The sequence below is a fragment of the Watersipora subatra genome, chromosome 4 (assembly GCF_963576615.1).
Source record: "Watersipora subatra chromosome 4, tzWatSuba1.1, whole genome shotgun sequence".
NCBI lineage: Eukaryota > Metazoa > Bryozoa > Gymnolaemata > Cheilostomatida > Watersiporidae > Watersipora > Watersipora subatra.
In genome coordinates, this window is record NC_088711.1 from 40,486,965 (window position 1) to 40,499,059 (window position 12,095).

Consider the following 12,095-nt stretch of genomic DNA (forward strand, 5'->3'; position numbering starts at 1 on the left):
TTTAAGTATCTGGTTATTGTTACAAATAGATTACACCTTGTCGCCATCTATAATGAGCTCTCCACACCTTGTCACTTTACTAAAGCCAATTGGTTTTGTCAGATTCTTTTGGTTAAAGTAGAATATTGATTGAAACTCTATTTGTATTTAATGAAGAGTGAAGTGGTTGAAGTGCTCAAGTCAATCCTAATAGGAAGCAATCAATCGCTGTGAGAAAATTGACTGACCGATCATGATACATGCATCTGACAGAGTTTACCATTAATTCTAGAGCCTTCTAGCTTATTGCACAACCAGAATCTTATTGACAATCTGTCACTTGTCTCCGTTACTCTGGGCGAGTCTGTATTCCCAGCTAATAAAGCAGTCTAACAGGCTATGAGGTAGAGGCAACTTGCAGGCTGTTACACCCTAACTTATGTGCATATATATCTCTTCATTATTTGCCATTGTCTTCAGTCCAAGTCTAAGTGTCACTACCAGCAATATAACAGTGAGTCTCACAATATACTTATTATTCTGAAAAATTGTCTAAAAGTATCTTGATTTACTGTTGTTTGAACTATTTGTAGCACTAATTGAACTATAGACTTTTGGCAGAAGTTTTTTTCTAGTGATGCCAGTTGTAGCATAGCTGATAGAAATACTTGCATTCCATACATAAAGTTTTATTTGTTGAGAATTCCTTGCATTAGTAGAAGAAGAAGTATTAAAAGAGTTGCTAGCAAACAAAAGTGTGAAAAGTATAACTTTTTATAAATGCTTGAATGGTTATGGCTGAATTGTTACTTTGTTTTTACATCTGAACTGTAAGTTCCCTTTGTTATTGTTTCTTACTAAAACTTGTGTTGCAGGAACTATATAAGTTTGGACTTTTTGAGTCATTCAAATTGTTGATCATTTTTCCAATCCAAATTTGCAAATACAGTCATACCTCGGCTTCCAAATCTTTCTGTTATCGATTAAATCAGACTTTGAGCAGAAAACCTGAGATTTTCATGCCACCAACTTAAAGCAAAATTTTAGCTATTGACCAGACCAAAAAAACGTAGCTTACCTAGCTTTCAATAATTTACTATGCGTTTTTGTTTATGTTACGATTTGTACAAATAAAAAACAAGAAATGTTTTCACTGCACTTTTTCATTTCTCCTGATCTTAAGATACAAAGGTTTGTTAGATCATAACTTTAACCTAGGCTAGTAATCTCTAATACCTTGTCCATGTTAACATTCCTAACAGTTAAACATTTATGTTTTTCTCGCATGATATCAGGTAGGATCATTTTGTTAAAATAAGTCACATTATAATTTTACGCATTTTCTTCATCATCTACAGTAAATTAGAAGCTGATCAAAAAAGGCTGAGCATGAGTTGCTACAGATGCAGTAGTGCAGTATATTTCTACACCTAGTATAGTCTTTTCATGAGACGATTATCGTATTTTACACGTTACCAGCTCTCTTATTACGTCTGCTCACAGTTTATAGACTAACATATTGAAAACTGCTATAAGAAATTTGTTTTTTGGATTTGGGACTGAATAAAATTATTTACATTAATTATAACAGAAAAAACAGGTTTTGACATCAAACAAATTAACTGTTGAACAGCTTTTTCAAACATATTTTGGTTGCAAATCCGAAGTTTGACTATAATGTAATGGTGATTTCTGGCAGCAGTAACAGCAACAATACTGTAGAAGCACCTATTTCACTAGTCAGGCCATAGAATATCTGCTGTTCAGCTACGGTAAGACATGATTAAGCACTCAAATGTGACCAACAAATTCAGTTTACACAGGTTCTCTTGGAAGCGCCTTCTTGTAGGCAAATATTAAAAAATAGACAACAAAAACTGGCACGGTACAGATAGTTATAAAATCAATTTGTAAGATGTGATTTTTGTAGCTGTAACATATGTCAATATAATTCAACATCGATAAGACAATGACAGCGAAGAATTAGGAGCACCAGAAAAAGTAACAGTTAGTAGCCACTTGTACGCCAGTCAAGAGAGACAAAGTCTTTACGAATGAATAAACAAAGTATAAAAATAAAAATCTGTCTTTTTTGATATTGATCAATTACCCAATCAATAATTACAATCAAGCGTGGATGGTTATCAAAAGTTATCATTGTTAGCTCTTCTGGTGTTTTTTTTTGTTTACAAGCAATATTTTGGCAATGATGAATTTTGAAATGTAAACTTTTTACAAAAACTGTAAACCAAAATAACACTTGAACATAGACTTTTTACAACTATTTTTAAATATTTTTTCCTTAGTTTATCATAGCACTCAAACAAGGAAAAAGACAAAAAACCCGTTTCGGGCTGCTTAGAATGAAGCATAACATTGCTGAATAATGAAAATGTAACAAGAGTCCAAATAAATTTGAAAAATAGCTCAGTTGATAGGCATAAAAAGAATGTCGTAAAGAAAAATGCTAAGTGGGCATCAATCAGAGGAGACAATTACAAACATTGTTTGTTCAATTTTTTTTCATGGGATAAGCAAGGTCATTTTAGCCAATGTTTTAAGCACCCATTAGTGATCGAAATTATGGGCCGCTTAAAGTAAACATGTTATTTGTTATTAATTAATAGTTTGTTAAGTATTTATTCATAACATTAGCAATATTTACATAAATGAAAAGCCAAGGATGTTTTACACATGCATATTATTAAATATCAAGTGAAATCTTTGTTTTTAGTATGTTTTTCATGTAACATAAGAGTATTTGCAAATTATAACAAAAATCCAAGATATACTAATTTTATATTTCAGGTATGAAATGCTTTTTAAATATATGTAGACATGTATATATATAAAATAAAATTGGTGTGTATGAAATAATAAAAACATTTTAATATGTAGCTGGCCTGCACTTTAGTGTATATAAGATGGAAGCATGGGTATGTGATAAGATGAAATGGGTGCTTAGTAAACAGATTGCAGTTCTTGAGAATACCTTCAGTAGGAGAGTGGTTGCAAAATTGCTTCTTACATTTACATAGTATGTAAGGTTTAAGATCATGAAAAAACGGGTTTGTGCCATATATAACAAAGAGCGCAAAAAGTTTTTAAGCTAACTCATAATTACCCTTACCATTGTAGTGCTAACTTGTCTGTTCACTGGCACGCTGTGGAATTGTACAGTTCTTTATAGAACTTTCTAGTTATTACATCATTTCCTTTACCCTTAGTTTTACATAATTGACATGGCAGTTTTTTAGCACGAGTACTATCTAGTTCACAGAGCAGTTTCTCTACCACTGTTAAATAAAGTTATTTTTGTAATTGTTCTATTGATGTACAAGTCTGGTTTTAAATGATGGAAACTGCATAACTTACCATGCAAAAAAATGAATCCAAACTTTCTTCAATTAATTTGCGCCACATGTACACAGCTGAACACTCCTAAATACTCACTGTTATTTAGGTGAAAACAGAAGTCTACTTACAAAGGCCATGAAATGAAGGTGTTACTCATTATTTGTGTTCTTTCTCTGGCTACTCATTTGGCCGCTGCCTACCAATCTTCATACAATTATTTTGGAGGCTACAGTCGATTCAACCGATACAGACCTCACAGACGATCAAAGTAGGTAGCTATTAATTACCTCTTGTCATAGCATTCAGGCTTCATGTAGTGCAGAAACCTTGTTAATTATTTTTCAAGTTAAATACTGTATTTCAGCTAATATCATCTAATAGTAACAATGATGGAATCAATAAGTTGGGGCTAATAACACATTCTCACAAATATTTTTATCTTTGGTGTTTGCTGACTGAGTGTTAAAAAAAAATAACATAACTGCAAACAGTCTTTCGCAATCTAAAGATAGTATTTATAATTATTTCCTGTTTGGGTTGATGATGTTCACCCCATTAGTCAGCTGATGGAGGAATGCCAGTACTCAATGTTATGTGCTGACTCTCAAACTCTCATCAACTGATTATCATTTTGTTATGGATTAAGGAATATTGTAGTAGCAGTTATCTATTTTATTTCCTTTGCAACATTTATTTTATACTAAAACAGAAATGGAAATAGCTCTACAATTGCACCGATCTGGGATAAGTCATTTGCAAAAGCATTGTACTCCGTAGAGCTCAGATAAGTATATTGATATCATGCAAGCTGTCAGTTGATTAACTTTTAAAAACGTTTTATCTATAAAGCTAACCTGTTCAAGGCTGTCAAGCTTAAGCCAGGCAGAGTAAGAAAAGCAGCTCATCAATTTTATTAGTAGTAGCATAACCATTGTCTTCTGACAGATGAGCAGCTCTGGAGAATTCAGAGATATTTAGAAACAGTCACTGAGCACAGATATTAAGTCATAATACCAACAATGCAATCTCAGTTCACAGAGTGTATTTATAGAACATCATTACTAGGACTACAAGGTAGCGTTTTATTTAAATAATTGGAAACTAAGCACATGCATTTCTGTATAATATTAGTGCTGAGGTGTTACAGTCACAATTAAAACTTAAGACTGATTAAGGAACTTTTGTTTCCACTGCGCAACGAGGAGAGATTTCAAATTAAAAATGTTTCTTTAGTAAGACAAAAATTAAAGCGAGTACAAATACTTTAATCAACTGATATGCTGAACTCCGTCATTGGCTTTTGTTACTGAAATGTGTATAAAATGTAAAATTAAAGTTTCCTATTTTTTTAAACTAACTGATAATATGATTTCCTGTTTGTTCAGCACTGGTGGTAGCCTTTAGTAATGCATGCCCCTTTTATCTCTACTGCCATTTAAATTAAGGCAGATATTTTAAAATAAAAATAACATAATTTATTAAATCATTTTTATCGTTCAGCTATTTTCTGCCTACAACATTTGCTTATTCATAACAAATTACAGAACACAGATGGTTTGCCTCACTAAATGTTTTGTGTCTTATTGTTTAATACCAGCAAATTTTTCTCAAAAAACCGTGCTATTTAGTGTGTACATGTGTGCCAGACATTATTTACTACTCAGAAGTGTTTAAGCAATGCTCCTTTTCACATATAAACAATTAAACAGTCTAACAAAATTAACCATAGCCTTTCACAACTGAATAAAATTTTGGCATATTAATTATTTTAACAACGGAAGCGTAACAATGGTAACCTAGCAATATGCATGTAAAGGGATGTTTTTATTTAGCTTTGTGTGCTATGCTGTTATTCTTCTATTTTTAGCCTTGGCTACAGACAAAGCAACAGGTACAGCCAGAACCACAGGTCAAATCGCCATAATCGATACAACAGATTTGGGCGTTTTAGGTAAGTAATACATAATTTATTTAACCCTAAATACTTTAGAGAAGTTTAGCTGACATCACATGACAGCAGTATTAGAGCTTAAAAAATTCAATGTTTGAATCGGTTAGAAGATTAAAATTGAAAAGATTAAAACAATTCTGTCAAGTTGTTCAAACAAATTTCATCGAGCTCTCTGAAATTTAGTTGATTTCTATAGAATTTTAGTCGTCTCCTTTTTTGAGAATGACTCAATTTGTTGGTGCAAATATGATCACAACTGTGCATAAAGTGTTCGGCATTAATTAGGGACATCCAATAATTATTATCACTGCACACACTGATAAGAACCATCTCAGAACCATTGTGATAAGCTGTGTTGATGGTTCAAATGTCATCAAAAATGTCTATGTAGCACTACTACTAACAGTCATTAGTTTAGAGAAACTGATCAACTTTTCAAAAGGATTGAACAGTTTTGTGTGAAAACTTCTACAAGTTCCATCAAACCTTATACAAGTTTAGTAAATCTCTGATTATTTCAACTTAAGAAGCTTATTGCATAATAGCTACATACATTTTTTATTGCCATGTTATGACAAAGCTTATTTGTGCCAGCAGAAGCTTTGACTTTAAAAAAACTACATCTGAGTATCATCGAGTTTTCACCAGAAATATATCTTAAATGATTTTTTTCCACTATGAAATACATACATGTATGCAAAAAATCTCAAAATATATAAAATAACATGACTCAATATTTTACTTGAAGTTTTTTTAAACTTTAAAGTTTTTTTGAAAATTTATGATAGATATCATTTTAGCTTTTCTTGGAACTCACATTTCAAGTTGCGAGCATCTCAGATGACCTCATTACCAGTTTATGAAACTATTTAATGTCAGATTATATTATTGTCATAGTAGGTCTTATAAACAAGTGCGCTTGTCAATCGCTGCTCTATAGTACATCTAGTTATCAACTTATAACTAGAGAATGTTGCAGTCAACAAACCAAAATGTCAAAAGCTAAAATGTTATAGAAATGCAAAAACATTTATTAGTTTGATAAATGTTAAGTTAATGTTAAGACTTCAGTCTGGTGAACATACACTTTAGAACATTTTATAGAAACTAAACTGTTTTTCTCAGCCTAATAAATTAATATAAGCTAGCATAATAGCACCTTTGAACAATTTTTTATTTCTCAATTGTGATTTTATTAGATAGCAATTCTAAACCTTTCTTATAAGTTACTAGCAGTAGGCCTGATGATGGTCGGAGTTTCTTTTAGTTTTAATCAAATAGCCAGCAGGTGGGTGTTCAAGAGGCTGGTTTTCAGGAACCAAATAGATTTTTGAAAACAAATATTTTAGCAACCTGGTGGAAGGCACAAGCATGAGTTTGGATAAAGTCAGGCAAAAACTGTGGAAGCATTTATACGCATTAACATACACATACACACAATGACGAAGTAGGATATACATGTATTACCACAGATTGTTACAGAAGGTTTACCTAAATATAACTCTGCTTATGTTTAACAAAAATATAATATTTTATTTGTTTTGTAGTTACTGATTGTAAGTCAACATCAGTTCTGAGCCAGATGTCTCTAATAGAAGAATTCTGTACATTAATACGAGGCTGCCATATGGATACCATCGCATCAATTCTTATTTGAGTTTACATGGAAATAGGGTTAACTCTTTCATTAGCTTTTGTATTTATTACTCTAAAGGCGGTATGCTTTCAGCAAACCTACATTAATATCAGACAGCCTGTTCAATCGATATACAATTGTGGATTTTGCTGGGTTTCTGATATGGATACCACATTTTAATTTTAATACTTCTCTTCGTTTATTTGTACGTTTTTGTGCATATCAACATCAATATTGGGAATATAAATTTGCAACCCTTTGCTTTTTATGTTTGTATGGATATATATATGCTCAAGTCATATGGATTGAAAAACTCTAGTGAAGATCAGAGTTCATTTTAAGTTCAACTTAGTAATACTATGTATGTAGAAATTAGCTCAAATAGAGCAGAGAAAAGAAGCTATCTACAACTTAGTTTAACTCAATTCAGACCAGTTTTTTAAAGGGGATATATATTATATATAATGTATATATACATGTATAATATATATGTATATCAAAATAGCCTATTAAAAGCGAAGTTCCAAAAAACTGCTGTCAAAGCTGTTTTACATCTGCATGTCTAAATTTCTTAAAGTAGTTTTCAACGGATTTGATAGAAGCAAATACTTTGGCAAACAGATGGAAAGTTTAGACACAAAAACTAACTATCTGAACTTTTAGTTATTCAGAATATTTGCTATCTTAAACTGTATGCTAATTTGAACTGCTGATATGTATTCAGCAATCTTCCTATAAATGACTCCCATTAGTTGCCATACTAGAAAGCGGTCATCTTGTTATTAACGTCCAATGAATAAAGTGGGGTTTTGCTGTGTGACACTAGATTGTACAGTATATCATTGTGTGTTGTCAATCATCATCAGTGAGTCATTTGAATGAAAGGAAGCGCTATGCATATTAACTGATGGCATCTCTGGTCACTAATCTGCCATTTCAAGGACCTGCTAGCAAATGCCAATCTGTTATGTAAATTGATGATAATTAATAGCTGGTGTCAAAATACTTAGTGTAGTTGCATAGAGCTGTTCAGATCTTTAGGCTAAGCTATGCTTCGAGTACTCTAAATATAGTCAGAGGTGTAGCTATTATAGAATTATAAGCAATATATTTATTTATTTTGATACAATAATATGTTAATTCATATCTTAAAGAAATTTGAGTAGCAATTCGCTAAAAATGTACTGACAATTATTTCAAGTTTAGTTGATGCATTTCAAAGAGAAGCAATAAAAAAGGTATTTTTGAACAGGAATGACTTGTATATATTGTACAACTAAATACTAAAGTCAGAAACTAGGAATAACAGGTAATTTAATGAACAAGAATGATTTATATATGTGGTACAACCAAACTATCTATTGACTAGATACAAGTCAAAAGTTAGACATGATTACTCGTACATTGAGCAATATGTCATGTACAACTTAACATTATGGTAAGCCAAAATAATTCAAACATAACTGTATTTATAATTAATGTAAATTTCAAACCATATTATTATTCCTTTTTTATAATATAATATGCTGAATATTTTTCAGCATTGAGGCACAACATAATAGAGCAAGTGTGGTACCCACATAAAATAGATTTATTCTAATTGCTCTAAGACTCCCAGTAGTAAAAAAATTCTGGGGTTGAATGGTTGGAAGTCGTCTTCTCATAAATGTCCTGTACCAAGTAATATTTTATTCCAATATCCGAGCCTGTCTTTTCATTGCTGTTCACTGGTTTGAAAGAGCTAGTAAATACACTGGCAGGTCAAGTTTGTTGTTTCAATATTGAAGCTTCTCAATATACAATTTTCAGTTTTCCTTATTGGCGAGTGTCTGGTGCAGTACATGTACACAACAAAGCACTCTATACCATTTAGGTTAAGGAAAAGCCACCTAAAACAGTTGGATGCATGCTGACTTTGGTTGTGCAAAGCATTCCTTGATTAGTGATTTTCATTTTTGCATTTAAAATGTAAGGTGCTTCAGCAAAGTTCAATAACAAAACAGGGCTGCTGCTAGCAGCTGGTTCATAATTGTGCTTATTTTAGTTTTAGTAACATATTTTAGCTGAGTAAGTTACATAAACTATTATTGTCAAACAGTAAACTGTTGCTGATTGCATAAGACTTGTTGCTACAGTTCAACCAGTCGTCATAGCAACCGCTGCTTTTGACAACCCTCATTTACTCTTCATCTTCAGTTGCAAAAAGATAAGCTGATATGACAGATCGGTTTCTTATTTTGAATAGGTGTTACGGTTTGTTTCTTGAAAAGGTTATTATTCATTTTATAATGACAAATAACTAAATTGGTATTGGTAGGCTGACAGACCAGCTTGACATTGTTTGAAAAAACCTATAATTGTAGTAAACACAACAGCTGCAAGTAAGAGTTGTCTCATATTGTTTATTGAACAGATAACTCTGACTTAGCAGATATGATAGGCACTCTCACTTTCAATGAACATTATACATATGTTCATTAAAATATTTACATGAAAAGCTAAGCTCAAGTTTATTATCATGATATTAAGTAAAGTAGCATTAATAAGCTATTCGTATGACATATGAGTTTAAATTATATCTAACAAGAAGTACCTAACATAATTATATGTTAAATTTTTTTTGTTTTGAACAGAGTTGACTTTCGATATAATGCAGCTATGCACTAATTTACTGATTTTATATTGTCTTTATAAGCTCTAACCGTGGTCATGATCAACTAAGTGAGAATGCATGTTAACTATCTGATAACCAGATAAGTAGTATATATTCAATATTAGGTAACCTTCAGATCAATGATTCGTAGGTTTTAAAAATGAACTTAAACAAAATTTTATTACATTTTATCAGAAATTAACGATATTTTTTATCATTTTAAATTATTTTTGATGTTGGAAGTAATTTGACTATCAGAATATTTTAAGATTAAAATTGATAAAACTTAATCGTAGTTAAACACTAAAAAAAGTACTGACATGATGTCACTGGTGTTGCTCAGCTGCCTGTGTCTCTTGTTATTAATATTAACTATTGCGTTAAAGTTGCAGTGGCCTCTATTTTGTTTGTGCCTTTGCAACTATATGTGTCATAGTTGCACTTTCTTGAATCTGAGCCTTTTTACCATGATTTAATTTTGTCGACTTCAGTCTTCAAACATCCTGGCAGTCTAATCACTGTAAACATCAAAAACAATTGCAAATGATGAAAAAATAGCAATGATTTTTGTTATAATTGGCTAAAACTTTGTGTTGGTTTATTTTTAATATATTTATTAACTAAAGCTGGAAGGTCTATCTTCTGATGATGAACATCTATAAAAAATAGCTATCAAACACCTTTTTCATAAAACTTTTATCTTTTCTTGATACGAGAGTGCTCTAGTACGGCCTTAACTAACTACCTTGCTATTATTTATCATGTCATTAAATAACTTGACAAAATTTAAATGCCACTTAAAAACTTTTCGCAAGTTTCTCATATGTGAATTAAAAAATTCAAATTTTAAGTCGTTAGGTTTTGCAAAGCTGCATGCTATGTTACTAAATAGTTTGAAACTAATAGGATTTAAAAGCATTAGGATTTTTTCAGTGAGTACATTTTGTAGCTTTTCATAACTAGTGCTTTGCCAAAGGCTAGCGTATTGATTGGCTTAAAAACATGAGCAGCGCAAGAAGCATACTCTGAACCTACATGTAGTTTGCCAATATGATATACGATGTCATTTATGGTGTGGAGCATTTTTGTGGATTACTTACAAAGTGATAATGGTAGAATTACTAGTGGAAGTTTCACTCATACCTGACTTTACAAAACATAGACCGCACTAACATTATACAGCACAATTTAGTAGCACAATGTTCAAACAAATTACGCAGCTATTCATACAGCACACATGCTGCCATTCTGCAATACTGTCAGAAAAGTTTGTCACTTGAGTGAATTTATTTTTTGTAAATTTAAGAAAGATTGTTGAAAACAGGTCATGTTTTCATCATGAACAACTAATGTCAATTATTTGTGATAACCTAAACAACCGAAGGTTATCTTCTTTTTGTTTTGAAAAAGAGGTAACAACTCTTTATATGATAAGCATTTTTTCAATTGTCAAGCTTGCTGTCACGCACATTGAAACTACTGTGATACTTGAACAATCATAGAGTGTCAGCTTATGATAACAAGGTCACATACTGTATTTCTTTATAAAGGTACTTCTATATTTGGTGCAACATTTGCCAGAAACATGCGACATGCCAATGATGGTATGATGATTCTTGTGTTACAAGTGAAACATGAAGCAGTCCTTGATCATCAAAGTCTGCCTGTGTGCCAGCACTGAGGCAACTTGATTGTTGAGCGCACTTAGGCTCATCTAGCTGAGGTCTCATATCTACTATATATTATTTATGTATCTCTACTTATATTAACTGATGCCATGGCTGCTGTTACTGCTAACAATAAACCGATGAGACCATCTAAGCGCATCAAGGCAAAACCACTTCTCAAGGAACTGACTCAACTTATTGGGGATTTAAGTTTAGTCCACAAGCCATTTAAAACTAGACTAAATTAGAAGGAAGTGCCACTAGAGTACTCAAGTCTAGACCGCATGCGTGTTGAGCTATTAGAAGGCTTACAAATATAACAGGACAGTATAATTATGTTTCCATGATGCCCATCATGCACATAATAAAGATTTGGAGTTGTGCGCACATTGTGTTACCGTGCGAATTAAGTGTTTCTATGGACATTCAGGTGATGCGGATTGACTCCGAGGACTGGTTGAAAAAAGATAAAGAATTGTACGCTATAAGTGATTAAAAACAACTGAATTAGCGACTCAGCTATCGGCACACATGTTTGCGATGCAAACACATAGAATTTGATCGAGAAAGAACAGCGGTAGTATTGAACATGTTTAAAATTGAATAGCTGACGCGGCATTTTAATGCTCATAATTTGTAAGTGCTGTTTTCATTTTTCGCAAGCATGATGGATTCGATAAAGTTTTGCGAATCGCAAAATTCACTTAGCTTGCAGATTGATACCGTTTCCATGATGCGATTAACTTGTAGATTGGCTCAAATTTGCGCATCCTACGGGTCATGGAAACATAGTGATTAGCAGTATAAAACAAGACAACACTGATATTTTTGTTGACAAACGCATCTTAAAAA

At 32.1% G+C, this 12,095-nt stretch overlaps 1 long non-coding RNA gene across 1 annotated transcript; it reads left to right on the forward strand.

The window, feature by feature from the left end:
- Positions 1 to 342: 342 nt before the first annotated feature.
- LOC137394757 (uncharacterized) lies at positions 343 to 7,184 on the forward strand. Its single transcript, XR_010978369.1, has 4 exons — positions 343 to 493; positions 3,443 to 3,604; positions 5,204 to 5,287; positions 6,835 to 7,184. It is a non-coding gene; the product is annotated as an uncharacterized lncRNA (long non-coding RNA).
- Positions 7,185 to 12,095: the final 4,911 nt, after the last annotated feature.